The sequence below is a fragment of the Sciurus vulgaris genome (genome assembly GCF_902686455.1).
Source record: "Sciurus vulgaris genome assembly, chromosome: 2".
NCBI classification, from domain to species: Eukaryota; Metazoa; Chordata; class Mammalia; order Rodentia; family Sciuridae; genus Sciurus; species Sciurus vulgaris.
In genome coordinates this window covers 15,994,306-16,021,709 of record NC_136462.1, presented here as the reverse complement: position 1 = coordinate 16,021,709, position 27,404 = coordinate 15,994,306, and the positions used below count along the sequence as shown (strand labels likewise).

Below are 27,404 nucleotides of genomic sequence, written 5' to 3'. Positions count from 1 at the left end.
ACTGGGTGGGGCTTGAATCCCAGCCTCTCCCACTATGTGACCTCAGGTTCCCAGCTTTTGGGCTCAGCTTCCCCACCTGTAAAGTGAAGTAGTGGGGCACTTACTTGGAAAGGTGTCATGAGCCTTAATCACAAAAAGTATCTGCAGAATGCTTTCATACGGTGACTGTCACTGTATAAGGCTCAATCCATGAAGTTGCTGTCATTTTGTTCCTTTGGAGTATGGTGAGGTTTGACTGAGTTAATCCAGGAAAACCAATCTCAGCTGGTTTTTATTTGCTGGGCAGGAGGGACTTCCTTCATTATCATACACCTAATACAGAAACTCATTTCCTCATTTGTGTCTAGCACCAGATTCCTGAAGGACTAGGGCCCTGGAGACCAAAAGTCCTCAGGGATTGGGGCTTTGGTATGATAGTCCAGCTGCTCTCCTGCCTCCTGGGCCCTGTAGCAGTCCCAGGGTTCTCGAGGGGCTGTGGGCTTGAGATTTCAGAGCTCTGTGTCAGAGGCGCCAGAGCCTCCCCGCCATGTTCAGAGAAATTCTGGGAGGTCCTCTGACTCATTAGGGACCCTTGCTGCAAGTTTAGGGAACAGCTGGATTTAGAACCTAGTTTGCATGACTTCTTTTTGTCTTTCCAAAAAGAGAGCAGTACACAATGGCACTCAATGGTACTCCTTTGTAATTCCAACAAGGCAGGAGGCTGAGGCAGGAGGATCCCAAGTTGGAGGCCAGCCTCAGCAACTTAAGAAGACCTCAGCAACTTAGCAAGGCCCTAAGCAACTTAGCAAGACCAAAATGCTGGTGATGTAATTCAGTGGTAAAGCACCTCTGGGTTAAATTCCCAGTACAAAAAAAAAAAAAAAAAATCACCCTTTTTTTAAATTATAAAAATTACAATGGTCACTGTGGAAAACTTAAAAATATAGAAAGATGCAAAAGGAATAAAAAGTACATGTCCTACTGCTCAAAGCATCTGCATCTCTAACAATTCAAACTCCTCTCGGGTTTTTCCATGCATATAACAGGATGAGATCCCAATGCAAATACACTTTATACTCTGCTATTTTCTACTTCATATTGTATGAAATCTGTTTTTACAACAAAATTGCAAGCTCCAGATAGGCTGAGACCTTATCAGCCCTGGTGGTCACTATATACTTCCCACCTACTATATGTCTAGCACATAGTAGGCACTCAATAAATAATCATAGAGTGCATGGTAACTCCACCCGAACTCTGGGCCACTCTTCTTTTGAATATTTAGGTTATTTCCAGTTTTCTGCTACCAGGAACAATGTCAGATGCACAGTTGTATATCTGCATCTTGTTCAGATCTTCATTTCCTTATAATGAATTCCTAAAAGAGGAGTTGCTAGGTCAAAGGGTATTCATACTATAAGGCCTTGGATGGCTGATGCCAAATTGATTTCCTGAAAGGCAGTCCTCATTTATATCCTCCACCAGTGATTCATGAGAGCAAAAAGCCTAGAGTTTTCTCCATAGAGATCGGCATGTGAGTTCAAGGGGAAACTGTGGAATCTTTAGTAGGTATTTTAATGAAGAATCGAGAACTAAGCTTGAAGTTCACTCGGATACCCAGCACCCCCAGGCAGCATAGAGTGTATTTCTGAACTTTTGCCAGCCTTAGGAGGGAGTATGCTAAGAGTGCCACGAGGAAAATTATCAACTCCCTACCAGCCAAATATATACGAGGCTGGGAAACACAGTCCAGGCCATGCCCGGGGAGCCTAGCAGGATCCTTGGGGCCCAGCAAAGAAAACCCAATCTTTCTGTATACACAGTGGCCCACACCAAATCTGCCTCTCTGGCACCAAGTCTGTTTTGCTTGACTTCTCTATAAATATCTGCAGTTAAAGTAAGCATCCATAGTGGTTGCTAGATGTCTTTTTTTATACACACACATGTTAAAGATACACCATTCACTTCAAAACCACACTTTTCATATTTGTTTCTTAGGAAAAGTTTTATTCTTCCTAACACCCAATCAGCAAACTCAATTCCCAATGAATGCATCTACCAGAGTGTTCTCAGTGGTGCTCCCCCTGTAAGTCAAGGTCATCTGTGAAAATGCAAACAGAGTTGTGTGGATCCTGATCCAGAAAATTCTGAGTTCGTGCCCTCTCCACGGCTGTGTCTACTGGGGAGCAGCAAGAGCCTCTGCCCTGCACCCCACCATGCTTACCCCGGCAGCCATCATATGATGATGAGCTTGGTCACCCCCAACCCAGGCCCTTCTCCCTCCTCTCTTCCCACAAGGCACAGAGCTGACTGCCCAGGGAAATCACTGGCTCCTCTCCAAAGCCTTGTCAAACAGAGCACAAAAATGAAAAATAATTTGTATTCTCTCCATAAGAAACTGGATCCAGAGCCGGGGAGGTAGCTGAGTGGTAGAACGCAGGTACAAGGCCCTCTGTTCAATCCCCAGCGTCACAAGAAAATAAAATAAATTAAAAGAAAATAAAGGAGTCAATCTTTTTTTCTGGATTTCTACTTAAGAAGGAAGGAAGGGAGGGAGGGAGGGAGGACTCCGTATTCCTACCCAAAATTACTGTGTCAGGATTAAATTCTGTGTCTTCATTTCTCAATCTTCAAAATGGGGGTGATTTCTGCCTCTCTCCTACGTTTCACAAGAATTGTACAAGGAACCAGAAAATATAAATCTTTCATGTGTTTCATGAGGCAAAGCACCTGTCTAAATCGGTGATACAGCTCAGTTGGTAGAATGCTTGCCTTGCATGCACAGGCCCTGGGTTCACTCCCCAGCACCCAAAAAAAAAAAAAAAAAAAAAAATTTCAATGTACTCCTTTGTAAGGACTTCCGCTTTCCTGCCCTATGGATTTGACACAGCTCTTGCAGCCAAATCTTCCCCTATCTTAGACTCTGATGGCAATATTATCAAAATATCTCCTAACATGTTGAAACGTCCATTGTTGCTTTGGGAAGATGGTACTGGGAACTGAACCCAGGGGCGCTGTAACTGAGTCACATTCCCAGCCCTTTGGATTTTTTATTTTAAGATCTTGCTAAGAGGTGGAGACTGACCTCAAAATTGTAATCTTCCAGCCTCAGGCTCCCAAATTGCCGGGATTACAGGCATGTGCCAACATGTCTCGACCATCTATGATTTGAAAAAAAAAAACTATATGGCTCCTCCAAATCAATTAATATTAGCCATTCTTTCCTTTTGTCTTTTTCCTCTAGACACATTGACATGCGCATACAAACATAAGCCCAAATTATTTCACACGACTCCAAATAAACCCCAACTCTCCAGGACTCAACAGATAAAAATCTCACAGCCGTGTTCACATTAATCCATGAAAAGAATGTGATTGTTCCACATTTCACCAGCGAGTCAACCAGAGGATTGAGAAACACAGGGAAGTCCCGATGTCCATGTTTCTCGTTTTCTCGTGATATGAACGAGATGGAATTTATCTGAGAAGAAAATGCCAAGGTGACATTTGGAATGGCCACGTTTGTGGGGGCAGGAGGCCAGCTTATGGGGAATTGTGCATTCTCCTTTGGAGTGGCGGGTGGACAGGTTGCCAGATCCCCAGCCCCATATGCACACAACTCGGCGGAAGCGCCACGGGGTCCTCCGGCCTTGCCCAGGACTGCCGCTGTCCTCAGCGGCTAAGGGGAGGTCCCCCTCAGGCAGCCTCTGGGGGACATGAGCTCATGGGGAGAGAGAGGAGGCCTGCCTACTGAAGAGACCCAGGTGGCCTAAAGGTCAGATGACTTAAGGGGAACCGGTCATGGGGACAGGAGTGGGAGCGTGGGTTCAGCAGGGACACAGCAGAAGACCAGACCTGGCCTCCCTGAAGCGCAGACACTGGCTGTGCCCTTGTTCCTACGCCCTAGCAGTGCTGCCTCAATAGTGGGATCTGCTTGCTGCGCAGGTGCGGAGCCGTTGTCCACGCCCATTCCCTTTTCTATCCTTCTGGGCAATCATGTCGGACCCAGGCTGGGCCAGGGAGTCATGTGGCAGCTCCTGACACTCTCCTCTCTTGCATTTCAGAGCTAAGGGACTGCAGTGGAGACCCACGCGCCAGGACAGTCGCCAGCATCCGCTCCCACCCACAAGAGTTCCCTGATGGATGCAGCTTTCGCGGCTTCCTCTTCCCTCCAGGTTGGTCAACTCTCTTGGCTGAACTTAAATAATCAATCCCCTGGAGCCTGACCCAACCCACCGGAAGTCTGTCTCAGCACCAGAACCGCTTTGGATGTCAGTGCCTTCATTTGCCAACGAAGGGGAGATCTGGTTTTTCTCTAAAGTTCCTTCCAGCTCTGAAAATAATATTCTCTACTTTATATTCTTAAAACTTTGTTCCCTGTGTCTTGAGCAAAAATAACTTTCCATGGTTTGTCTATTAAACTCATCTGAACACGAGTCGCGCCAGGTAAGTACTCCAGCGCTAACCTTTGCTTCCTAAATACACTGGAAACTGCACAGTGGGAAGGCAACATTCTCTCGCCCTGGGTTGCAAGAATGACAGTCTCAGTTTCCCCATCTGCACTCTGTGGGGCAGGACTGGATGGATCCTCGGGTTTCTTTTCAAGTGAAGAATGCAGGATTCTGCAAGCAGAAATCTTATCCTGACCAGTAATGGCTGGGAGAGGAAGAAAGAAGAGCCAGCGTTGATTGAATACTCCAAATGAGACACACACTGGTCTACAAACCAGTGTCTTACATTCGTACTAGTGTGCAAATGACTGACACTAGGCTCCTCCCCTAGCTGCCTGTCATTTTGCTACTAATGCAAGGATGTCCATGTCAGCCACATGGAGTAAGTCAGGCAAAGCTCTGCCATCAGTCCAGCCCCGGATGGTGTCCGATGGTGACCACTTACCATCAGCTGCAGCAAAGATGGTCTGGTAACACGATGCTCTGAATATCCTGCTTGATTGTCAGGAAACATAATTCCTCAAACCAGGGCCCTAGGCCACCAGCATACTGCCCCTTGGTCAACAATCCTGGAAATGGAGCTTTCGGACCATGTTAAAATTTAACAAGGCTTTCCTCAGGCTGGCCTTTGGATTGATATGTTTTCAGTTCTTCGTGTTACCTGTCAGTAACTTGTCACCTTGCAGATGTCAGCCAGTGAAATGGTTGGGATGAATGGGATCCCGGCAGGTCTCTGTTCATTCTGCAGACTTCCTATAGCTTGAGGGTGACAGTCCCATGTGTTAAGTCTCCATCACCCGTGCCTGCCTGTCTGACACTTCAGATTCACTTTTTTTTATCTTTGACTGTATTCACTCACTACCCATTTGAAAAAAATTTGAAGGCATCTATGTGTATATTATATGGTTTAAATTAAAAGAGTTTTTGAAAATTTTTTTGAAATAGGCTCTTCCTAAGCTGCTGACCTTGAACTTGTGATCCTCCTCCCTCAGCCTCCAGAGTTGAATTACAAGCTGCACTTAGCCTACTTTATGCCCTTTTTTTTTGGTGGTGCTAGGGATTGAACCCAGGGCCTTGTGCTTGACAGGCAAGCACTCTACAAACTGAGCTATATCCCCAGCCCAACTTTATGCCTTTTAAAAACTCTTTTAAGTAAGGCATCATGTCACACACTGTAATCCCAGTGACTTGGAAGGCTGAGGCAGGTGGGTCACAAATTCGAGGCCAGTAACTTAGCAAGACTCTCTCTGAAAAGGCAGGGGTGGGGAGCTGGCACTAGGATGTAGCTCAGTGATAAAATGCCCTCCTGGGTTCAATCCCTGGTACCACCCCCCTCCCAAAGAAAGAAATAAGCCCCTACCAAAATTCAACCTTCACTCCTTATTTTCTAGGGTTAAAAACTAGTATCCTGAACTCATACAGGTATCAATGCCAGTGTGCTGATGCCAGGGTCATTTCCTAGACCAGACTGGAGGGAAAGCAGAGATCTCTGGGCCCCAGGATACTAGCATTAGCATCAGGGTTACAGTGTGTCCCTAATGGACAGGGAGGGGAAAAGGCAGAAAGGCCAGGCCAGGAGCACGCAGAAAAAGGAGGCCACAGCAGCCTCCCCCAGAGATGATCTTGCTTCTTCCTAATTTTGTTTCGAAACAATGGGCGTCTCCTAATGGTGACCTTCCCAGGGAAGAGGAGGTGTCCGCTTTGGCTTGACTCACACCTGAGTGGAATGGCAGCGGAAAGTCCCCCTCGCAGAGCCACCTCCCTGTCTCCGGCGTTCCAGGGGAGGCAGGAACAAGCACCATGGAGACCACCACGGGCCCTCACATGAGCAGCACGAGTGCCAGGTGGCCAGGCTGGTCAGCCATCTGGGTGAGGAAATGTGCCTTCTCCAGCCTGCTGGGGAAGCCTGTCTGGATGGGAGCTTAGCTTCCATCAGCCAGCTTCGGGAAGTTTCCTCACCCTGGCTCCCGTGAAGATGGGGTCCTAGGAACTCCACTCTTCCCCTCACGGAGACCAGTGCGTCCACATCGAGTGGCCTGTGTGCGTGGAAACAAATCTGCCTGACCGGAAAACACTGGGAAAATGTTGGGAAGGGACTACAGTTTCAGGTTTCCAAAAACCTGTAAGTTTAAACCAGAAAAAGAAATGGTTTCAGCAATGTCTATCTAAAATGCAACCGTGAGACTCTTTGCACCTGGGATAACGGGCTTTTTTAATTTTTCTTTTTAAGTACTCTGATTGAACCCAGGGGTGCTCGCTCTACCACTGAGCTACATCCACAGCCCTGCCCTACCTTTTTAAAATTTTTTTTTTTTATTTTTTGGAGAGATAGCAGCTCACTAAGTTGCTGAGACTGGACTTGAACTTGTGATCCTCCTGCCTCAGCCTCCTGAGACTGGGATTACAGGTGTGCACCACCATGCCTGACTGAGATAACAAACATTTTTAAATGAACTTAAATTGTACCAAGTACAAAATAATGTTGTCTCTTTATAACTAGTTAGCAACAAGATTTAAAAGATGGGTAAAACCAGAGTGGGTAAAGATGTAAAGAGGCACTCTTGTTCAGTGCTGATGGGAGTGTTTAGCGCGTCTCATCATTTTCAGAGACATATTTGGCAATATTTATTAAAACTTAAAATGCCCGCTGGCTTTCATCCAGCAGTTTCCCTGACAGACCTAGTCACTGAACAGAAATACATTGTTATATTCTGAATATTTGGGTTTCCCCAAAATTCATGACTCTGAAGGGCTAGCCTCCAATGTGATGGCATTTGGAGGTGGGACCTTTGGAGGGTAATTATGTTTAAATGAGGTCACAAGGGTGGGGACCCCGCACTGCATTAGCATCCTCATAAGAGACAGGAGCGTTTCTCTCTCCACCGTGTGATCAAGCATTGAGAAGATGGCAGTGGCCACTGCAAACCTCATCAAAAAGTAGATCAGCAGGACCCTGAGCTTGGACTGCCCAGCCTCCAGAACTGTAAGTAATACACGTGCTGTCGAAGCCACCTGGTCTGCAGGATTCTGGGTGAATTTTGTGTGCATTTTGTTGCTATTGATGGTGTTTTGTTTGTCTTAGTGGCTTGGGTGCAAGCTAACAAAGACAATGGGGCAAAAATACACATGTTCAGGACTATTTTGGCATTGTTTGTAATTACAGAAAACTGGAAGGAGCTCCATGCCTCTCAATAAGGGGTCGGTTAACCAAAGTTGGGTAACCATGGTGCCCGCCTGTAATCCCAGCTATGCCAAGGCTAAGGCAGGAGGAGCCCAGCCTGGGCAATTTGGGGAAGCCCTGTCTCAAAATAAAATAAAAAGGGCTGGGGATGTATCTCAGTGGTAGAATGTTTCTGAGTTCAATCCCCAATTCCAGGGGAAAAAAATCTAAAAACTAAAATAAAAAGGTAGGCTGGGGTTCAATGGCCAAAGGTGGTCAGAGAAAAGTATATCACAGAACTATATGTAGAGTCCATTTTTTTTTTCAAAACATATTAGATGCTAATATTGTACATAATTTTTTTTTGGCTGGGTAGGATTTAAATTTAAATTTTTTATCATAAGTACTAGGATTTTCATGTTATTATTTTATTTTTTTTCTTTATTTGGGGGGGATTGAACTCAGGTGCTTTACCACTGAGCTACATCCCCAGTCCTTTTTATTTTTTATTTTGAGACAGGGTCTTGCTAAGTTGCTGGGGATCTCACTAAGTTTCTGAGGGTGGTCTCAAGTTTGTGATCTTCCTGCCTCAGCCTCCCAAGTCATAAGATTACTGGCATGTACCACTGCAGTCAGCTTTTAATGTTATTATTTTTTAACATTAAACAATAAGGGGAAAAAATGAAATTCTCCATCTTCACACTGTTTAATTATCTACAAACCCCATTCCTGGCCCAAGGTAATTCTTTGCCTTTATCTTCTCCTGGAGAAGGAGTTGGGATATGGTTCTTGTATGTTCTAGAGGATGGTGGTTGTAGGCTATGAATGTAATTCTAGGAATTCCATTGAATAAATGGCTCAAAATTCCAGCTCTTCAAATACCCCCACGCTAAAGATATTTTGTGCTTGAGAGGCAGCCTGTGTAATGATCAGAATGCGGGACAGTGACTCAGTGGTCAGGATAGGCAAGGGTTCCAGGTTTCTCAGCAGTGAGATCAACTCCTGAAGGGAGGCATCCTGATGTTGCTCACAGATGCATGGACCCCATCCCAACAGGCCCTCCTAAGAAGGGGATCCCAACCCACTAGCATCTGCTGAAATACTGGAGGACGAGACGGGGCCTGAGGTCAGCAAGCTGGAAAAGCAAACCTTGAAAGGAAAGCCCTGCTAGTCTCATCTGGAGTCAGTGCAGAGAGCGAGGAAAGAGTTCTGATGCTGTCGGAAGGACGGCCCACGTCAGAGGCTGTCACCTGGAGAGCTGAAGGTTTGTCACTTGGGGATAAGTTGGGTTGAGGGCACAGGGCAAGGACTACCACCATCTAAAGGGTGAGGCAGAGATGTTAAGCTCCCTCCAAAGGTCAGGCTAGTGCCTCACAGGTCCACCATGGGGTGATGCTGAGGGTGCTGCTGAGGAAGGGCAGCTGTGTGAGATGGATCCCCCGCGGGCTCTCTCTCTCCTGGGGCTGGGGTGGGGGCTGGGCAGGTGGGGGCGAAGAACAGTAAGGAGGCCAGACCACCAGGACGTCCAGGAGATGGCCCAACCTCTGAAGCCTGTTCCCAAGTCTGCTGAGTCTTAAAACTTCAAATTGTCAAACCCCAAACTGCCCCATTCTGGATCTTCTGCTCTAATCATACTTCCCTTCAACAAATACTAAGAAATAATGAAATCTCCTTAAAGGATTCAAATCTCTATAGGGATTAGATCCTAACCACAAAAGAGGCTCTGTGCCCTGCAGGTTCAGGGCTGTCATACTATGTCCTGGGTCCAGTGCTTCCCACTCTCCTAATTTAAGTGGGCATCCCAGCCTCTGGCAGGCCACCAGTGCCTGGTATAAACACCAGAACAGAGACCTCATTTACCTTGTTCCCCATGGCGTCCCCAGCAATGAGAATGCTGCCTGGCACATAGTAGGTGCTCTGTATTTTTGGAATGAATACATGAATGAAAGATTTAGTGGAAAGAACATAAGTTGAGAAGTTGGCCCTGGGCAAGTCACTTAACGGGGTTGAACCTTGCTTTGTCATCTGCAAAAGCAGACTCACAACAACCACTTTTCAGGGGTTTGGGAAATGTGGGAATAACATAAGGGAAGCATGCAACGCGAGTTGCCTGGTTCACAGTAGATTCTCACAAAATGGGACCTAAATTTGTATGGCCACGCCCATCCTTTGATCACAAGCACCACATAAAGTTGCACAATTCAGGTCTATGACTAGCCCTTTAGGAACTACTAGTTCATAACCAACATTACAATAGCCTCTTCTTCTTTTAAATATATCTATTTTTTATTATTTATTTAATTTTTTTATGGTACTAGAGATGGAAACCAGGGCCTCACTCATGCTATGCAAACATTCTACCCCTGAGCGACAGGTCCAGCCCCGGTCTCTTCTTTAAACCCGATGGTCCACCCATCTCTCCGTAAGAATGGCTTTATATACTTTATCTGTTGATCCCTTGTTTCCACAGACCATCATGCAGTTCCTATAAAGGTGTGTACAGCTTTCCAGAAGTTCTGGTTCACTCCAGGACCAAACTATTGAGGTTTAGCTCAGATTCAGCTGCCTGAGAGCTCAGCCTGTTTTCTTAGGGAAATCCAATATGGCACTGTGGCTGCCAGCATGGAATCTGCAGTCAGATTCTCCACGCCAAACCCATTCTTACTGTATGAGCTGGGGCAAGCTATTGCATCATTTGAAACCTCAGTATTCTCATCCAGGAAATGGGGAACAAGAGTGCCTCCCTGGAGAAGGATAAAAAGAATCAAGAGACCATGCTTCTCTTGCTTTGTGGGCAAGGAGGGACATAAATTGGCTCATTGACAGAAACCCTGCCAGGAAGAATCCTTTCCATGAATCCTTTCCATGAAGAATCTCTTTTCCATTTTTATTAGTCATATCATATAATCATTTGGGACATTTGGGAGAATAAGGAGTGAGTGCATGTGGAGCTAAGTTGGGAAATCTGTCCTGTCTGAACAGGACTCCTGATGTCAGAGATGAGAGTTGGAGGAAGGGAGGCAGAGTGGTCAAAACCAGAGGAGGGAGGAGTGTGGCTCCTCTTGCTCCCACAACCCCGTTCCTCCTGTACTCTGCGGGCCAGAACATTAATGGGAAGCTCGGCCACCAGGCTTGCGAGTACTCTGTGCTTCAAGCACAGCCCTGCTAGGCCTGAAAACAAGCTATGACCACAAAGTTATCCAGTGTCCCTCCAGCTCTGCTGGTCACTTGGTGTTGGGAGTAAAGCCCTCCCTGCTGGATCCATGTGAGCTGCAGCAATCAAGACCCCCCATTGGTCCCCGTCAAGGACTGCAGCCACAAGTTTTGGCTGATCCAGCCCCAGAGAAGATAAAGTGCTTAAATAAAGATTAGCCACGCTCGGTCCAGCGCCACTTACATCCAAGAGTCAAAGTCGATATTTGCTGAGTGGAAAAGGACAAAGAAAACAAATTCATCTGCACGCCGTCCAAAGAGCCTAGAAAAAGTGACTGCCTGCCTCTTACTTCCTCGTCTGCTCCGGTAAGAGGGCTAATAAGCTGATAGGTCCCTGTTTTGAGGGTAACTCAATATTCCGAATCACAAACGATCAGCTGGTTTCCTGAATAGGGCCATTGTGCAGGCTGCGTCCTTTAAGAAGAAACAGAGCAATGTGAAACGATCTTAGATTGATGTACAATGGTGATATGACCACACTCTTGCTACTTTAGAGGAATAGTCTTGAGAGACCTCAGAAAGGGCAGTCCTAGGGCTGGGCTGTGGCTTGGTGGTGGAGCGCCTGCCTAGCATGGGTGAGGCCCTGGGTTCGATCCAAAGCACCACATATAAAGAAATAAAATAAAGGTCCACAACTACCAAAAAAATTTAAAAGGAAAAAGAAAGAAAGGGCAATCCTAAAGGTCACACTGTGTCTTGCTTTTTTTTAAGTCCTGGGGTTGAAGCCAGGCCTCACACATGCTAAGCAAGCACTCCACACTGAGCTGCATCCCCCGCCCATCACGCTATCTCCTCACAGTGCACTGGGGAGCTGGGTCATAACAAAGGTCCTTTGAACCAGAGTGAATTTAAACCCACAACCAAACCACAAGCCTTTCATGTCCCATGACAGCATAGAGGTATTAGAGGAACCTTAGTGTCACCTATCCCATAGCGGTTACTTTACAGATAGGAGAGTGAGGGCCATCAAGGTGAAAGGACCTGAACTAGGACATGCAGCAGGTTGGGGGGGGGGGGGGGGCGCAACACAGCCCTGCGGAGGCAGCTGCAGAGAGCGGGCACTTTTGCTAATGGAGTCACTTCCTGTTGGTCCAGCATGGTGGGGAGTGTCTTCATGGAAGGCTGTGGGGTGGCCAGAGCACACTCATTCTTACTCCCGAGGGCCACAGCTTTCACGGCCCCTCGTCTTGGCAAGTCCTTCACATGCATCAGGAAACCCAGGTCACTGCTAGGGAGGCAGCTAACTGCCTGGGCAGCACAGTCCCTTTCTGAGACCGACATTCTCATGCCGGGTGCCCAAGCCTGAGGAATAGCTCCAGGGGGCATGAGAGGCCCACATCTGCATGGAATGACAGCAACTCAGGGTGGTCAGCCCTGCCTGTGGCAGGAGAGAGACACAATGAACGCTTTGCCCGACAGCTGCTGAATGCCCACGATGTGCCCCTGGCAGCACTGGCTGCACAGCACACTCCGTCCAGCCTTCGCCTTCTTTCTCTAAAAAGCCAGGAGGCTGACTTCTCCATGGGAGGAGGGGGGAGAGTGGCTGCTTCTTGCCTTTTGTTCTAAAAGACAGGGACATCCTAGTTACACCTTTTCCCTGAACATCGGTGAAGCCTTGCAGGCGTGTCTAACAGGCTGCTGCCCCAAAATGACATTCTCAAAAGGTCAGAGCCAAATACTACGGGCTTGGATTAAAAGCGAGCATTCCTTTTTTGGTGGATGGGTGCAGTTGAATCTATGTGGGATCCAACAACCAACAGGAATCCCACTCCCTCTCCAGAGAACTTGAAGGAAACATCTAAATAGCATCCCACACCTGGTTTTTCCATGTCTAACAAATGCCAATGATATGCAAACACAGGCACTTTGCAGGGAAACACAAGTTTGCAGAGCAGGCATCATCCTGTTGTCTTTTTGCTCTCGCTCTGCCTTGCAGGGAGGAACGTTGGAGGGCTGCGTCCAGTGATCACTCCCAGATCAGATCTGCACGAGTAGCAGGCATTGCTCAAAAAGACTGGAGCATACAGAAAATGAATGAAGTAGAACTATCAATCAATCAGTCTACCAGTTCCTACCTTGACTGGGCAATGAAGAATCCACAGAAGGCATCAGCCTGGCACCGGGGCCCTTGTCACTTGATTACCTGTTCTGGCTGTCTTCATTCCCTTCTCTCCTCTGGCATTTCTGGATGAACCATCCTTTCTCATCTCTACGCTGCACTGGCTAACTCCAACGCACCCCTTTCTGAAGATTTTTCCTTGATCCATCTTGAGCTCCCACAACATCTTCTGCCTGCATCCTAATTATCCATCCCCGGATCTCCAGATCTGCTATGTAGTAGGTAGTCAATTAATATTTGCTGAATTAATGAATCAGACATTCCTGAAACAATGAGCAGACTAAGTTTAAAAGAGATGAAGAGATGTCCACAATAGAACTGGTCAAGTCCTCCAGATGGGCCCGGGGTCCATTGGTACCATACGGTATCAGTGTCAGTTTCCTGCTAAGAGGTTAGCACTGGGGAAGCTGGAGGAAGGCTGTCGGGGTCCTCTCTGAGCATTGGCATCCTTAGGAAGCTGGTGACTTGGGAGCTGCAGTGCTGGACACTGGGGTCATGGCAGTGAAAAGACAGGGAGCTACCACTCTAGATAACTGGCCCTGTGGCTACTAAAATAAGATTAGTAAATGCTGACTTTTGCTTTCATAACTGTTCCTGACTATACAGTAAGAAGCTTTGAATTTCTGTTGGGTGGAAGAAAATCTGAAAGGTTATTCAAAATTCATAAAAAATATTGACTTTGAGGAGGAAGCAGGAATCTGCCTTGGGGGAAAACCCCTTTCCTTGGGGGAAAAAGAACACAGGGGTCCTTTTGTTGTAGGAAGGGACACTGTGGTGGGTTCTTGGGTCACACAGAGCCAAGTTCCTCCTCTTGCTTACTGATAGTGTTCACCATTCAAGGTCAGATGCATCAGGCGAAGGTACTAAGGGATCTGAAATAGTGCTATCAAATCCCTCTCAAAAGGAGCACATTCTGGGCTGGGGATGTGACTCAGTGATAAAGCACTTGACTCACATGCATGAAGCCCTGGGATCGGTCCCCAGGACCCCCTAAAATGGTGAGGAACACATTCCTTTATCATTTCTTTTTTTTTTTTTTTTTCCTATTTTGCCCCACCTCCCACCTAACTGTTGGAGAAGAAATTTATCTTGTTAATAGGAGAATAAGTTTAAAAGAAAAGATTCACACCCCTGCTCTCTCCAGAAAGCTGCATTTTGAAGCCATTGCGTCTTACCGGGAACAGGTGTTTTTTCAGCCAGGCGTGCTGGATCCAAGTTATGCCGATAGCCCTTGATTCTTCCTGAGCAAAGTGTGCGCCCATGGGGCATTTATCTGAGCCTCAGCCTCTGGGGCCCATGACACACCTCTGCTCCAGGGTCTGAGTGTTTCCGGGGTGTTTCTGTCACACTGTCACGTGTAGACAGCACTGAGCACGTGCGAGAAGTCACCAAGCAAAGGCAGGCTGCTGCTCCAGAACCTCATGGCGCTCTGGCTCTGAGTGACTTCCAAGGGCCTCTGGGCTGGCGCCCCCACTTGTGCCTTCCTCTTCATATCTTTTCCATCAGTATCTGTCCCCTCATAAGTCACAACTTAGTTGACCAAGGCCTACAAATTAATCTGCTTAAAGCAAACTGAGAGGTAAGGGACCAACACCTCCTAGGAACTGCCACTTTTCTGCCACATATAAGATCGCTAAACTACAGTGAAGCTCCGCTTGTTTTCCTTTACCCCTCCCTTCTGATCGATGGCCAGCACAGGGAGCGTGCTTTTTATGCCATGCTTGTCTAGGGTTCCTTGACTGCTCAGACAATTGTTTTGCCCACACATGCTAAACTTATCTGTCTTAGAAACGTTCTTGGAGTCCTAATTAAGAGCCAGTTCTAGGTACTGGGACTGGAGAGAAGAAACAAGACCAGGAGCCCACCAGGTCCCTGCAGACTAGTGAAGGACACAACCCATGACAGCAGTTACAGCCCAGCATGCTAAGGGCTATAACAGAGGTACAGGCAGGCCTCAGGGGGAAATTCCAGATACAAGCCCCCATCATCAAAGTAAACCCTTTTACGGAGGGCTTGGGGCAGCTGACTAAGAATCTCCACTATATCTGTTGAGTTTTTCCCTTCCTTTGGGGGTTTTCTCAGTTCAGTTACTATTCCAATCACCAGGTTGATCCCCTGGGGCATAAAACATGGTGGGTGCACACTGTTTCATTACTGAACCATCAAGGAGGAAGAAAGGGGAAACATCTGAATCCTCGATTAATGAACAGGGAGAGAAAGAGTAAATACAGAGCTTGCACGTAAAGAGACAATCACAGTGTGTGTTAGTCTACTCCTCATTGCTATAATGCAGTACCTGGAGTGGGATATTTTATAAAGTAAAGAGTTTTATGCGGTTCACCGTTCTGGAGGTTCAAGAGCATAGTACCAGCATTGGCTTGTCTCTGGTAAGGAACCCCTGGGCTGAGTCACCTCATGATAAATGGCATTATGGCAGGAGCATGGGTGAGAGGGAGAGATGACACAAGGAGACAGGGAGGCAGAGAGTGGGAAGAGTCCAGGCTTGCTGTTTAATGACAACCCTTTTGCCAGAACTAACCAGAGTCCCATGAGAATTCATTCGTTCTGAGGACAGCACGGCCCAATGACCTGTCACCTTTCACTAGCCTCCACTCTTAAAGGTCCCACCACCGCCCAACACTGCCACACTGAGGACAAAGCTTCCTGTGCATGAGCCCTGGGGATTCACTCACACCCACCTAACTCAGAGCAGCCTGCCTGACGTGGCGTTCACTGCGGCGCACACCACTGTTCGCGAAGGTGCCATCGTGAACTCAGAAAGGCCCAGCGCTGGGGGGTCTGCTGGAGCCTGCCAGGAACTGCCAGGCAGAGACATCGGCGAGCCACCTGCCCCTCCCAGTGACTCTCACCTGCCTGGACAGGGACTCAGCTGGGGGAGAGAGCGAGGGCTGGTCATTCCAGCAGAGGAGGTGAGGCCCCAGCGTGGCACCTGCCCCAGGCACCTCTGCGAGGGTCCCACGCGGGGCATGTGGTTTCATTACACATCACAGAAACGGGGCTGGGGATGTGCTCAGCAAATACAGTCACGAAAGTTCTCATGTGGAGGGGCCTCCCCGAGAGGGTCACGTCCCAACTTTTCTATTTAAAAGCACAATTATTTTCTTGATAATTTTTAAATATAGAAAAAAGGAAAAGAAAAAGTTTCATGGCTCCTAATTCAACCACCCAATCAGACTAAATAATGTAAACATTATTTAAAAAAACAAAAGGGCAAAACATCAGTAGGAGACGTAAAATGAAAGGTAAGTGGGAGGTGGCAGCACCTGTAAGAGGTGACCTAGGGAAGGAAGCGTTTACTGAGGATGTGCCCTTGAAGGGGAGACTGGGCCTTGTCTCTCTTTTTACTTCCCTGATATGAGGTAAAAGGCCTCTCGGCCACACGTCCCCACCATGAGCCTGCCTTGCCATGGGTCCAAAAGCAACAGGGCCAACTCACCATGGTCTGAAACCTCCAGTTGTAAGCCAAAGTAAACCTTTCCTCTTTCTAAGCTTACTATCTTAGGTATTTCTTACAGTAATGGAAAGCCAGCTAAGACAAAACATCAATTTCTTAGAATGTAGGTGGAGCTCAATGAACATGACTACAATTATTTACTACTATTCATCTTCGAGCCTTTCTCATATCTTCACATTTAAATGTTTCCCAGTGTGCCAAGACACATCATTTGTGCATTGAACTGTCCCCTGGGGATGGAAATTGAGACTGGATCCATGTGCTGTCACTATTAGAAACAATACAAGATGTCCTTATTCACCAGTTTTTAAAATTTTGGTGAAAGAATGCACAGGCTATATTTCTAAGGATAAACTTACTGATTCTGGGCATCACAGATTCTGGTAGATGTTGTCAAATGTCTTCCCAAGACACTGCCAAAACTAGAGTATGGGAGTTTGCCCCTCTCCAAAAGTGAATCTCTCAAAATTTACAATAGAGTCAAAGGAGGGAAAAATGTTAGTACTCTCTTTTTATTTGAACCTCTTTACATTACGAATGAGATTATGAACTCTTCAATTTACAGGGGAGTAAAACAGAGACCCAGAGGTCCCCTAACTGGCTCATGCCTAACCCTGCTAGTGCAGACAAGGCAGTAGTCAGTCTCCTGTTGGGAACCACCCTTAGACGCCCAGACCCAAGCACCAGGAGGAGTTTGATGATTTCGAATTCCTTCCTCTTTCCTTGCGGGGTAGGTTGTGGGGCATTTGGCTGCCTGGCTTAGGGTGAATGCCTCCCAGGACACCAGCAGTCCCAAAAAACAGGGAAGTCTTAGCCACACCCTTGGTCCAGGAAGCAGGGCTGTCGGGCTTCCTTGACTGGAAGGTTCCTGCCTGTAGACAACCGATAAAGAAAGCCTTGTCCCCACACTGCCTGCAGTTCCTCTTGCACTTCTTATCCTTGTCTCTGTTCAGTCTCAGAGCCAAGTGGTTCATCTGGTGCCTGGACCTTTCCATTCCTTCTCCCACCTCTCTGGGGACCTGGACTTCCTTAACTGGCAAAGAAAGCTCCTTAGTGCCGTGACAGGATCAATCCACTTCAATGAATGAACTTCTGTCCCCTGCCCCCCAATACCAATGCATGAGCAGAGCAGGGATTCACAGAGTAGCATGAGGGTGAGAGAGACCGCCCTCTACCTAGGGGAATGGACCCTGGCTCTCCACTTGCTGGCACTGACACTACAGATAAATCCCTCTAAGTCTCACTATCTCCACCTAAAGGAAACTGCACCTGCTTCAGTCTGCTTTCTGTTGCTATCAGAAAACCCGAGGCTGGGAAATTTATAAACAGTAGAGGTTCATCTTGGCTCACAGTTCTGGAGACTGAGCAGTCCAAGGACAGAGCAGTGGCAACTGGAGAGGGTGTGATAACATGGTGGAAGGTCAAAAGGCAAGTGGGTGTGTGCAGAAGAGGCCAAACACAGGGGAGGCCTCACCTGATAGGAACCTGCTCTCCTGGGGGTGACAACTCCTGAGAGAAAGGCATTAGTCCCTCCTAACTAGCTAATCACCTCCTACAGGCCCCACCTCCCGACACTGCCACAGTGGCAATTAAATCTCAACACAAGTTTTGGAGGTACAAACCATATCAGCCAAGGCAGCACCCATACCTGCCTGGCCTGACACGCAGGGTGATTTTGAGCACAGGATGTTGTGTGCATGACGATGTCAACTGTAAAGTACAACACAAAGGGTGGATCTCTGGGGACTGCACGCTGGTCTCCGTGGGCTTCCACATGAAGCAAGGTCCTCGGTCACACAGGCAAGGTTGTCCACCCTCACCATACACGCCAGGACACAGGTGGAGCCGGGTTTCCATCTCGACTGTGCAAAGATGCAGTTCATAAGAGCATGTGTACCCCAGCTAAGCCGGATGCAGCAGCTCCTCTGTCCGGCAGCATCGGGCCCCACCGTTCCACTTGGTGGAATTTCTCATCACACACTAGCATTCAACACAAAACTGGCTGTTTTGATGGGAACCGTCCTACCATTATTACCTATTTCTCTACTACTCTGTAAAAAATAAGAACATTAAATACAGCTCAACCTTGTCCCTTATCTCACTGCGGCCACCATAGGCACTGATTATCTCCCTGGGCCCAGAATCCGAGGAGCTGCTGTTTTGCCATTTGTAATTTTGAGGCTTTAGGCAAATCATTTAACCTCTTTATGCCTCAGTTTTCTCATCTATAAAAAAGGACCAGAGGGCCAAGGGAGTAGCTCAGTGACAGAGTGCTTGCCTGGCATGCACAAGGTCCTGGGTTCCATCCCCATTGCTGGGGGTGGTGGGGAAAGGAAGAAGAAAGAAAGAAAAAGAAAAAGGGGGAGCCAGAAAACAGCTAAGGAAGGGGTATAGCTCAGTGGTAGGTGCCTACTTAGCATGTGCAAGGACCTGGGTTTTATCCCCAGCCCGGGGTGGGGGAGTTAATGAGGAGCGTGGCTGCATCCAGAACACAGAAGTAAGAAGCGACTCAGGGTTAGTGCTCGGGTTTGGAGATGACTCTTTTGTCTGCTGAGACACTTTTTGTTCCTACCCAACTCCTGGCTCTAATCCGGATGGCTAAACCTGCTGGCAAAGCCAGGCCCTCTTGTGCAGATGAAAATTCCTTTTTGGGCCGTGAGGAACATAACTGAGGTCCTGATGGCACTTGTTATGCCAACGTCGCAAGTCCAGGCCCAAGCGTTCTGTTCTAATCAGGGAGACGCTCGGCCAGGGCTGTGCAGCAGTGTGGCAGGGACACCAGCAGACACGGGGCCGAGGAGTAGAGCTGGCCAGGGCGTGGCCGCGTGGCGGAGCCCTGGCCTGGCACAGGTAAGGCCCTGGGTTCAACCCCCACACCACCAAGGAAGAAAAGAGCGGCAGAGAAGAAGAAGAAAATGGAGACAAGGAAAACAGAAGCGTCTCTGATCCTCAAGAGTGAAGAACCTTCCATCCCAGTCAGCTCTAAGCAGGGATCGAGCCCCCAATCAGCTGGTTTGTTCTTGCAAGAAGGAACACGCATGGGCGCATTTAGAAATATGAAATGTATCATATCAGTTAAAACACCGAGGCAGTCCAGAGTGGACGCCAAGAAAGGAGAACCAAGGAACCGGGACCATTTCAGAGTTCCTGCCGAGGCGGAGCTTAGAAGCAGCCACCCAGCTGGTCAGGAGCGGGAGGCAGGAGGACTCCCCTGGATGTGTGAATAACAAGCATGCTGAATGCTCACCTTGGTGGCTAATATCTGTGTGTGAAATGGAGATTATGTGGGCTGGAGCCTGGGGCTATGCCTCAGTGCAGTCCCTAGAAGGTAGGTGCTGAAGAGATGAAGCACCCCTACTTCAAAAGAGGAGTCCACTTTCCTCAGGTGGATGCAAGGGGTCCTCTCATCGGTTCTACTCACTCGCTTCAGCTGAGCTGGGTTACTGCCCCTCTGCCTCTAACGTGGAGGGCAGATACTGAAGACGCCGCAAATATTTCAGCTCTTTCCCCGCCTACCTGAAGGTAAGTGAGGCACGTGACTAGCGCTGGTCAATAAAATATGGGTGGAAATGACCTGTCACTACCAGACAGTTTTGGGAAACAGCCCACACTTCACCATGATCTCCTTTGCCTCCGTCATGGGGGTGGAACGTCCCATCTGCCTCCAACCAGGGATGAGAACAAGAATAACATGGGCACAATCCCAGCCAACCTCCAACAGGTAGGGACAAGAAGCAAGGGGTAAAACTTCATTATTTTATGCCCCCGAGTTTTGGGGACTGTCTGTTACGCCATAACCCAGCTAAGCTTGAGTGGTACAGACATACAACTTAGGCACCAGGAAGTGACTTCCTTCTTCCAACTTAGTAATTCAATGTCAAGCGTTAAATTAAAATAGGCCGTACACCTATAGAGTTCCCTTATACTAGGAACTTAGCTGTTTTTTAAAAGGTATAAATGTGATTTTTAATTATGAGGAGGCAAACTCCTTTCTGGGAAGGTAAATTAGAAGAAGAAAATCCCCATAATCCCTCTCTAAGGTCACTTTACCCCTGATTCCTTTCCTGAGCCCAGTTGCAAAGGCCAGCCAGTAAAATCTGCTCCAAACATCGTCCCCGGCAAGGAGAAGGCCATCCTTTTCACGAACACCCATCTAATGCGCAAAGTTTCCTCCATGACGCTCTTGAGTGACAGGTGTGTTCATCCCCCCAGAAGTCAGGCGGGGCTGACCACCTGGGAGTCTTCTGTTTGCTTGATTTTCCCTGCTCAATCTTGAGTTTGGAAATGCAGCTCTTTGAACAAGACTGTAGGTTGACACCCACCAGAGTCAGGTTCCACCCCATTATCTCGTGCTTTTAAAGGTACATTTCAATTCATCAGTTTTTGTAATAAATAAAACATGAGGTTAGGACAAAACTTGTAGTGCTGCCCTATGCTCAAAAAATCCACAAGGTAAGTTTTTCTATAGCAAGATATATTGAAGCACATGTGTCTCACACAGCTGCGATGCTGTCTGGAGAATCGGCTAAGCCGATAAAACTTTCATCATTCTACAGAACAGGCCCCGTGGACAGAGGCTATTTACACGAACCCACTGATTCAATCATTTCAGGTCAGATTTATTGTTTTAGCCATTATTACTTTTTTCACGTATAAATCAGTACCAACCTAGTCATTTTAGTGACCAAAATAACTATACAAGATCTAGTTTCTTAGGTTGTTAAGACTACCATATCAGAGCCACCACCAGAGAATCAATAAAAATGTTCAGAAATAAATACAGGAGGGGAGGTGGAAACAACGAGTTGGGGCCAGGCATGGGGTGCTCACCTGTAATCCCAGAAACCCAAGAGGATAAGGCAGGAACATCACAAGTTCAAGGCCGGACTGGGAAACTTAGGAAGACTGTGTCTCAAAATAAAAATTTTAAAAAGGGCTGAGGATGTAGCTCAGTGGTAGAGCACCCCTGGGTTTAATCCCTGGTACCACACACACACAAAACCCAGTTGAATGTTAAGGCCAAAGGACCTGCCTACCACCCCATCCCCACCCTGAGCCTTATATTGACATCTGCATTCTGAGTTCCCAAGGTTCCCAGGACAGCCTCTCAGTCCCTCCATGTATATGTGGCAGAACCACTTGGATGTAATCATCAATTAAATTATTAATGAAAGAACTGTACAAATAAAAGCATCATGGTCTTTTACAGAGTAATAATTATTATTGTAAGCCAAGCAAATTGAATAATAAGAATCATCAGGGCAGTTTAGTGATAAGCTAACAATTTCCGGTAATCAGACCAAACATCTCTACTCAAGCTGTTTAATAAAATAAATAGCAGCTTGTTGACATTTTTGTTCAGTTAAGCACATAGATATCTAGGGGCTATATTTGTGTCCCAGGTAGAAGAACTAAGGAAGAAGAGAGACTGAATGATATAAAAGTAGAACTGGTATATGATGGTGGTAATATAGGTATATCCGTATTGTAAGGAGACAAGGACTCCTATGAATGACCTAATTTACTTGTTTATACATACATACATGCACATAGGTATGTATACTTCCATATGCATTACATGAATCTATATAGGTAACTATTTATTATTATAACTAACATTTCAGTTACATTCATGTGGGGGATAAAGCTATATGTTGTAGTAAACACAAGCCACCGCTATTTAGATGTGGTTATCAAGCTTCTAGCTACCCATGACACAGCTGTGTGCCCCTCTAAATGAGCACTCAGCAGGCCATTTCCTTATTTACCTAAGAGAGCCTCTGATGGAACATTCAAGAATCATACAGTCCTCCCACAAAACTTATTGCCCAATTGTCTACCAGTTTACTCACTGGTTCAGGAAAGGATCTGTCCATTCGCTGGATTAAAGTAATCACAGGGACAATTGATTAAATTCTAATTGGTGAGTTAATTCAGATCCTCCTCTGCTGCTATGACAATTTTCTGCCTCTTTTTGTTCACCTGGGAAACTGTGTGTCACTGTGAGGTAATGTATCCTCTGGTAGTCGTGGGGGATGTGGGAGTCAAAGGCAGGTAAGGTTCCTTTGCTCCCAGCAGGAAAAACATGAACTGAGGAGGAACAGGCGCACACTACTAGCTATTAGATATGTTCATCTCACAAACAAACACATCTTGCATTAGGGCCCAGGTGTTTGTTTAAAGTCCAACTGTTCGGGGGCCATTTGGCTGGGCTTTGGACTGATATGCCCTTTCCAAAGGCCTCTCTCCTCCTTCATGACATATTTGGTCCTATTAAGTAGACCAACTTGAAGGCTACGCTCTTGCAGGAGTTATCAACTTTGAAATAGCTCTTCCTCTTCAGCCTCCCTAGAAGGGGTCTCTGCTCTGACTTCTGGTAATTGCTCAGATTCTAATTCCATCCTGCTACACCCAAATGCTCTCACTTGTACAAACTCGATACCACCACTCATGGAGAGCTGAACAGTTATGAGTTTGGATCCAGATGACTCAGTCCCAGGTTAATGCTCAAATATCCATTCTGGGAGTTCCTATGCACACACCAGAATGACAGTAAAATCAGCGTGACACATAAATCCACACGTTAATGGCAACATGCTGGTCAGTTGGCTCGATATCACATTGTCCACAGCAAGGAAGCCTAACACCAGATTCCCCCAGGAGATAATGTGTGACTTGACATTCTTAACCCCAAGCGCTATCGACAGACGCCTGCTCATCTTTTCCAGTGCATTCCCCCCTTTGTAAACCAGGGAGAAAGTCTTAACTGCTGGTATGTCTCTAATACTTGCTAATCTTCTTTTTAATAAGAAGGATAACCCACAGGCTCTGGACCTCCAGTAACTAGTAGAAAGAGCCAGGAGGGAGGTGAGAGGAGGAGGAGAGAATGGCACCCAGGAGAAGGGACAAGAGAGCCCAAGGGTGCCCATCTTGGTTTCACAGTGCAATAGGATTTCAAAAGTACAGTTACATTTATGCGGCAATATATTCATTAGGTTATTGTCCTTGTGTAAACATCACAGAGTGTGCTTACACAAACCCAAATGGTAGCACTGACCACACGCCAAATCTGTACCGTGTAGCTGTGGCTCCTAGGCTACAGACCTACAGACCAAGTTACTGCACTGAATACTGTAGGCAACCGTAACGCAAGGGTGTTTGTGTATTTAAACATATCTAAACATAAAAAAGGTACAGTAAAAATGCTAAGCAGTAGGAATTTTTTAGTTCCATGATAATCTTATGGGACACTGATTGAATGTCTGTCACTGATCAAAACACTGTTACACGGCACACAACTAGTTTGGGGGTCAGGTGTACAATTGCCAATTTTTAATTTTGCCAAGTAATGATACTGAACTCATTATCTTCGAGGTTATTTTTCTCATGTTGCCATAGATTAGGGAAAAACTCGTCTTCAAACACCTATCTGTGAGTATTTATTTGATGTCAGTTCCCTGCCAGTCATCGGTTCAAGCAGGGCACCTTGGAACTCCCTCTGCCTTCCATACAAGGGCTTTCAGTATCTGGGAACTTCTGAAATAGACCAGAATGGATCCCCAGTCTGTGGGTGGGGGGTTGGAGGAACTGGGGATCACACCCAGGGCCTTGTGCATGCCAGGCAAGCACTCTGTGACTGAGCTATACGCTGGATCACCCATCGGAGAATTAGAACTTCTTTCTCCTTTCATTTGAGAATGCTTTACATTTCCTTATCTTCCTTCAGAGAATTTCTGTGAAACACCTTTTCTAAGGTGTTATATAGCCATCTCAAAAAAAAAAAGAAAATCAACACATTCTACACAGGATTCATTTCAATCCTTGATAAGAAGCATATATGCTCCTAATGGAAATGATTTCTACCAAAAAGGTGTGTTCACACTCTCAGCCTCAAGGCCTGCCTACAAGGGCCAAGAACACATCTGCAAAGAATGAGAATGCTTTCTCCAGCTGGCAGAAGCAGCAGAGAGAGTCAAGGACCAGACTTTCCATCCATCTATCCATCCTGAACCGACTCTCCAGTGAGCCAGGATGACTACGGGACCAGGGTTTGCAGCAACAAATAAGGATTTAGAAGAGCGTAATTTCTGAATTCTTGGAAGACAAAGAACATGTATATTAAAGTGGCTACACAGTGTCCATTTGCTGTGTGTCAATGGGTATCTAATCAATTTTTGTTATGTCGATCATGATAACATTGAAGAGAATAATGGGAGGGAGAAACGCTGAGACAGACATAAACTAATCAGACAAACTCCCTTATCCCTCCAGAGCAGACTATCTGAACTTTCATCCCTTGTAAACAGCTTACAAAGGGCCATCAGCTATTTGTTGAATGAACAAGTGAATGAATTCTCATTTTCACCTTGCTATCTTTTGATGCACAGAAACAACTGATTTAGACATCTTTTAGACCAATTCTCCTTTAAACTGAAGATGTAGTTTAATCTCATTTGCCATTACCAGTCCGGACCACACAGCTACCATAGGATGAGTGCTTACTATCTGCCAAGCACTGTGCCAAGAACTTTATAAGAATTACTTAATTCTCATTCTACCTCTATAAAGTAAATATCATTGTCCCTGTTTTACAGATGGGAGAAATGGAGGTCCAGAAATCATGCCTAAGGTCATTCAGCTAGGAGGCAGAAGGACTGGGACCTAAAAGATGACCGATAATGGTCTCTCCTGGCATGCACTGCCTCCCCTGGGGGTCTTGGGCCCCTTCATTGAAACCAACCCTGTGAGAAGCCATAACTTTTAAAGTCCCTGTGCTGTAATGGTGCTGCTGAAAACCCAGGCCACCCCCTTTCCTGGAAGTCAGCGTTGGTTTCATTGAACTTGAAAGTCCTGTGCAGTTTTTCGCCTCTCTTGGGAGCTCTGACTTCAGCCCTCAGGCCTTGGCCACAGGGCAGCTGAGGATTCTACTGCAAAGTCATTCTGCTCCATTTGCTAAACAGACCCCTCCCGGGACAGCCCACCCCTTCCTGGACAGCCAGTGCAACTCCTAAGGATGACAGCGAACCAAAACTCTGAACTTGTTTTAAATAAAGTCAGCTCTCCAGAATCACGAAACTTTCATGTCTGCTGGTGTTGGGATGACAGGGGACAAACGCTGGTGTGGAAGCTGTCCCCTGGCCTCCCCATATATTACTCTGGACTTTTATGGTCCTCCATTTCTGGATATATAGAATACAAACTCTTATCACAAAAACAATTGTGACAACCAAGTGTGATGGTAAAAATATTCTGTGGAAAAAATAAATGCCTGCTAAGACAAAGTTGTTAAGGCCAAACTTTCCCCACATAGTAGAGCTTATGGAATACTACAGTGGGCATTTACAAGGCCAAGTGTGCACCCAGGCGCTGTCTCTGTTAAAGGTGTGGGAGTTTCCATTTAATTAAATGTTTCCGGGAAACACCTAGAGCCATTATCAAAGTTGCTAACTGGGAAATCTCCCTGTGGGCTAGGAATCAGTTCTCAGGAGTCTTTTGTTTGGTTTGGTTTTTCAATATTTGGACCCCATTTATGACTCAAGCATAATTTTACTTAGTAATAAGTAATTAGGAACTGAAATTAATTGCCCAATTTCAGTTACATCTGGATTGTTCACACCTGATGTTGAAAGGCACTGTCAGGGCTATCAGAACAGGACAGATGTCACTGGCTGCTCTTAAGGAGCTTTGGCATTGAGCAGTTCATGATCACTGAAATATAGGGTTCCAGCCTTCCAAGACCGTCTTGCTCCTGTCTAAAAATGTCTTAAATAATGAGAACCACAAAGGAAACCATATTGAATTGAGTATGTTGACTGTTCACACCCTATAACCTGTCCAGCTATCTCTGCATCAGACTCCATTTTGAACATTTTTTTTCTGTGTATCTCATTTACTCCATTGTATTCATTCGGGTGGGGGGAGAAGAAGGCCTCATAAATGTCATTTCATATTCCAAGCAATTTGCTATAGGCAACTACACCATTACTTTGTACAAATAAATTTACATAAATCATTATTAGAATGTTTTATCTTGGCAACATTATTTGGTTCCCAGAGCACAAATTAAATGCATGCTTAAAGCAGAATATTTTAAAGTTATTCCTATATTGTTTATGAGACAGGATTAGAAATTTCCATCTAATCTTTCTTTCATAATGGAATTCCTTTCGTTTTCTTTGTACATTTAGAAACCACAAGTATAATTTTCGGAGGGGGGGGGTTTCCTGAAGCAACCAATGCAATAGATGACTATGTTTGGCTCATTTTCCAGCAACTGTTCCCTTTGATTCCTCGGGTTCAGTTTTGAACACTGATTAGAAAGGCCAGGAACCAGGGAAATTACAATACAGAGCCTTGCGTGTAGACAGCTTTTTGTTTAATATTATTTTGCAGGCACACTGCTCTTTGGTTGTGGTTGAGATTTTTCTTGCTTTCTTTCTTTTCTTTTTTAAATAAAGAGTTGTAAAAAACCCCTTGAACTCAATTTCTCCCGGTTGTTTGTGTTGGGGCAGCGTCTGTTTGGATTAACTGCTTGACACATGACAATTCTTCAATGGTTAGGGTTTTACTCCACCCTAGACTTCAAACTAAAACTTGTTCTCTATATAAAATGCAGTGCCCAGTTTTAAAACAAGCTGCTCTTGTCCATTTCAGGGTGGGGAGTAATGGGAAGGGACAGAAACAGAAGTCAGCCTTGGTCAATGAACTGTGGTGTAGAAGAGGCCTGAGACCTTTTTGGTTCAAAGCATTTAAGAATGGGTGTGAGTTCTCAACTCTTTTCTTCACATGTGGCAGCAGCCAGGAAGTCACATTCGGAAATAAAGCTACCATAAGATGCAAGGGGCTTATGGTCCCCAAACGTTGGATGCAAAGGAACCACAGTGACCCAACTCAACTCAGAAGGAGTGGGAAAATGACCCACTCATTTGTTGTGCTAATCCCCTGAGGTTTGGGATACTTTTAGTCTTCCTGGATCAGCTAATTGAAACAATTAGAACTCACATTCCC

General features: G+C 46.3%; 1 protein-coding gene across 6 annotated transcripts in view; it reads right to left on the bottom strand.

Annotated features, from left to right (window-relative positions):
* Positions 1 to 27,404, bottom strand: part of FOXN3 (forkhead box N3) — a 403,349-nt gene that overhangs the window by 261,803 nt on the left and 114,142 nt on the right. Inside the window, exon 1 of one of the 6 annotated variants that reach the window (XM_079129286.1) lies at positions 4,876 to 5,363. The exons of the other annotated variants lie outside the window; for them this stretch is intronic. The gene's annotated coding sequence lies outside the window, so the exon portion shown is untranslated. Of the gene's footprint in view, positions 1 to 4,875; positions 5,364 to 27,404 lie in introns of those variants that run through there. 6 annotated transcript variants of the gene reach the window in all.